Raw genomic sequence first — 4,382 nt, forward strand, 5'->3', positions numbered from 1 at the left:
TCCCACACTCATGGCATTCATAGGGCCTCTCCCCTGTGTGGATTATCTGACGTACAGAAAGGGCCGAGCTGCGAGAGGTTTTTCCACACCCACTGCATGTATTTTTTCTCTTTCGCCTGAGGATTTCCTGCAGTCTTGTAGTTTCCATGAGGACCTTCTGTGTTCCCCAAGAGGGAATAAATTTATCCACTTTCTCCCTTGGCTGGTTTCCTTGCTCTCTTTCTGGTCTGTGCTGAATCTCACAGGAGTTTCCCTGCTCATGACTCCTGGACACATTCCTTTTCGATCTTTGCGATAATGCTCTGTTTTTACCCACTGGCTCAACATTTTCAGGCTGAGAATTCTGCTCCTCTTTCTCACATGCCATTGCATCACCTGCTGTGACAGAGACAGAAACCTCAAACAGGAATGGAAAGGAGAAGACCAAACAAAAACAAGTGCTGAAGACAGGTCAAATAAAAATCAGGAGCTGAACTCCCCCAAACTCTTCCCCCAAATAGAAGAGAGGAGGGGGATAAATTCAGCCTTCACATCCCTTCCAAATACACAGGGGGAAGGGAGGAAGCTACTGCCTGGTGTCTGCTAGGATCTATAGGAAGCCATGAACTATATTTACCCTGAGGATGCGACCCCTGCTAGGGATAATAATGAACTGAGAGACCTCCCAAGGGCTTTGTTGGGCATCCCAGATGTTTCCTTCAGGCACTTACAGATTCTGAGTTGGTTTAATGTTTCCTCACCTGTGCAGGGATATCTCTGGATCTCTTTCCTCTGAATCCTGGAGGTCTGGGACCTCTGGCTCTTCCCCTTGTTCCAGCTGGAAGATCACATCACGTTGGAAAACTAGAAACCCTGCTCAGATGAAAGAAAACAAAGGAGTTCAGTTGATTTCATAAGACTTGGTCATAAAAAAAACATTCTATTAATTTAACTTCAGTGCTTAGTGTGACCTGGTGAGCCAGGGGCAGTTCTCACTGAAAATGCCAAGATCAGGGCAAGCTGAAAAAGGGAGAGAAGATGCTCCCAAAACTGCTGGTTAACACTGAAGTTAAACTCACCGACCAGTCACCAACTGTGCTTCTGATCACCCACGCGGGTAATCGAGAAGCTGAAAAAAGAAATCACACGGCCCCCTTTATTGCATCCCAGTTCTTTGGCTCCTATTCAGCAGCAAGGTCCAGTACAGTGAGAGGTTATTTAAAAACTCTGCTCACATAAACAAAGTGTTCCTCTGACCCCGAAGGGTCAGCCACATCACCAGGTCAGTATAGGTTTGGATATTACCCAAAATTCCATCCTTCCAGACAATGCTTTAGCATCTAAACTAAAGGTTTAAACAAAAGAAAGACAGAAAGAAGTTAAATGGGAAAGCAGTTAGATACATTCCAAAATGGATATATCAGGTTCTTAGCAGTATTGGTGAGTTTTTGGCTTGAAAGTCCGTCTGGAACACATCCACAGCTTGGATGGGTCATTCAGTCCTTTGTTCCAGGGTTCAGTTTGTAGAGAAGTTTCTCCAGAGACAGGAAGAGGGATTGAAGACAAAATGGAGATGATGCAGCTGCCCTTTATATTCCTTTTGCTATGTGGCCTGTACCTCTTGTGTCCCAAACACAAGATTCACAGCACATGGCATGGAAAAGCCTTGGAGTTCTCATTACACAGGCATACCCCGGCATGTCTTGCTGACTCAATAGGTGTATCCCCTTGGTCCTTTCCATGGGCTCATCGTACAGCTGATGACCCTCAATGGGCCATCAAACAGGCTAGGCAGTGCTGATGCTAATATGTCTGGGGGTGTCACCCAGAAACACTGCACAAGTCTGGAAATAGAGATGTACCCTACATATCTATAACTCACAATACAAAGGTGATAGAAACATAGAAACAAAATTATCATACTTGGCAAATCATAACATTTTTACTGACACCTTACATGGCATATCTAGCATGATTCATTGCAATTTTATCAGATTATATTATTATTTTATTATTAATACCAAAGTGTCTCACAATTCCATACAGTGTCACACTTGGTAAACCAGTGAATTCCGAGGACCAGTTCCCCAGGTCCTTGAAGATGCCCAACACTATGCTTATGAGGGATTGAAATACCCACATATCTGCTGGGAACACACACACAGACACTGTCAGTCTATACCCCTGTGTTCACTCTTCTAGAAAATTATGATCAATTTTGTACACAGTATGGCTTGTGAGGCATCATTTGAAAATGCATAATCTACTGAATATTATCCTCCTGTTAAAATGTGTAGTAACACTATATGTAAAGTTATGAGATTTTACTGTATAATAATACTGAAAAAGTTACAATTCTGGGGAACACCCACAGACCAGTTCCTCAGAGAAAGCAAGGCAAAGAGCTGATCAAACAGCCAGTCTCCTGCAGGGGGAAGGTGTGAAGAAGACATTTACATTCCATCACAGGGACCTCTTGAAGCTGTTGTGGAAAACGACCACACGATTGATTTTGAATCAGCTCAGCCTGAGGTTCTTTTCTTGGTTAAAAGTGTGCAGGGGGCGACAGCTATTGGAATACTGTCCCCCTGAGCTAAAAATCACACAAGCCTTTTAAAACTTAAAACCCCAAACAATGACAAATACGTTGCTCGTTAATTTCCTTATTTGGAATATATTGCAAAATATGATGCAGGTCAAAAGCAAGCTGAACAATCAGTTTTCCATATTTGGCCTTTCGTGTTATTGTTATTACACCTGGTGTTATGGGAGCAAGACTCTGCATGTCTCAAGAACTGTCACTACCAACCTAGGCCACTTTCACATGCTGGGGTGCAATCCAGAGCAGTGAGGAGTTGTGTCATCTGTAATCCTGGGTGAGATTCAGTGTTCTGCTGCTGGAGATCCCCTGTCTGGATACCCCCAGCCAGCATTCAAGGACGCACCGAGTGGCTGTGTGATAAGTAACCCTGGACCGGCAGCTCTGACTCCAGTCGCCTGCTTGTTACAATCCCAAGCACATTCTGGTTTGGGTAGAGAAGGCTCAGGGTTTGAGAGAAGGCCGGGGGTAGGAAGCTTCTGTTCGTTATGCTGGACCTAACCCCCAGTTTTACTTGAGGAAACAGGAGCTATTTGACACTGTGCGATACGGCTCCTGTGCTCTGTTCCCAAAGTGTTCTGCAGCATGGGAGGATCTCTGGTAGTGTGTGTGTGTCACTGGCATATTGGGGTGATGCTGCAACAGGACAGAGTAGAGGTGGCATTGTGGGGGTGGCATGAACCTTCACTCTTCATTTCCCCTTCCAAGAACAGAGGGAACAGGAATCCTTACCCAGCGAGGTCACATTCTCATAGTTCTCCTGCATGACATCCCAGTACAGGGCTCTCTGAGTGGGGTCCAGCAGAGCCCACTCTTCCCTGGTGAAATGCACAGCCACCTCCTCGAAGGTCACCGGCCCCTGAAAGAGCAAGAGTCCAACACTCAGGACCTCTTTCCCCACTCACAGCCCCACTATTTGTGGCAGAGAGGAGCCAATCAAATGGAAGCTCTGGGTGGATCGCAGTCAACAGAGTCCCACCCCCACTCCGCTCAGCGTATCCAGCAAATACCAGGGTGAGGGGACGAAGAGAGAGCCCCTTGTCTCGCCCAGCAGATCCATCACACACCTACTAGCCACCGACTGATACAGGAGATGGAGCCCCTAGCAGGGTCCAGGGAGAGCTCCCTGGTAGGAAGCCCAATAACCTCCTCATTGTGAGAAGCGGGATATGAAGGGAGAGGCAGCTCCAATAAGCCTGACTCATGGGTGCCCCTTTCATATCTCACAGCAGCCGCTGGTTAGTGAGCTCAGGCTCCAGCACTGGGAGTCTGGTCAGTTTGACTAGCTCCATGTAGGTGGGCTATTTTCTTTCTTCACAAATTAGGGCATTTCCACCTCCGAACATCCTGAGTCTGTTCCTAGAATCTAGGCCACTTAGTAAATAACTCCCAGCAGGTTTGCCACACCCTGGCCTCCTCCTTTCCCCACGCTGTGAATTTCCTGTCCCGCTCCAACCTCCAGACCAGACTGTGCAAACCTTCCCACCTCCGGTGTATTTGCTCTCCCTCTCCTCCAGCAGGAACCCACCAGCAACCCCCCGATAATCTCTACCTGAGTTGGCTCCACTGCAGCCATTTCTTTTCCCTGTCCCACGGCAGGCTGGGATGACCTGGAGCGAAACATGGACGCCATTCTGCAGCCTGTCTGGGGGAGAAGGGCAGTTATGGGTGTTTCAGAACCGGTTTTAGTTAATTTCACATCAGAATTCCCCCAGGCCCTTTCCCTGCAGACAGACTTCCTAGATTCTGCCATGCTGGGAAATGCTCAATCTGTTTATTACAATGTAGACCTGGCCCCTCCTGC

At 47.1% G+C, this 4,382-nt stretch overlaps 1 long non-coding RNA gene across 2 annotated transcripts; it reads right to left on the reverse strand.

Moving 5' to 3' along the window:
- Positions 1 to 319: 319 nt before the first annotated feature.
- Positions 320 to 3,367, reverse strand: LOC123357202. 2 transcript variants are annotated; one of them, XR_006575516.1, is made up of 3 exons: positions 3,311 to 3,367; positions 741 to 852; positions 320 to 375 (listed from the first exon to the last, which is right to left on the reverse strand). It is a non-coding gene; the product is annotated as an uncharacterized LOC123357202 (long non-coding RNA). The 2 variants fall into 2 exon arrangements; XR_006575517.1 differs by having other exon boundaries at positions 326 to 378.
- Between the last annotated feature and the right edge of the window lie 1,015 nt (positions 3,368 to 4,382).

The sequence above is a fragment of the Mauremys mutica genome, unplaced genomic scaffold (assembly GCF_020497125.1).
Source record: "Mauremys mutica isolate MM-2020 ecotype Southern unplaced genomic scaffold, ASM2049712v1 000382F_np12_subseq_420317:492927_obj, whole genome shotgun sequence".
Classification (NCBI taxonomy): Eukaryota; Metazoa; Chordata; order Testudines; family Geoemydidae; genus Mauremys; species Mauremys mutica.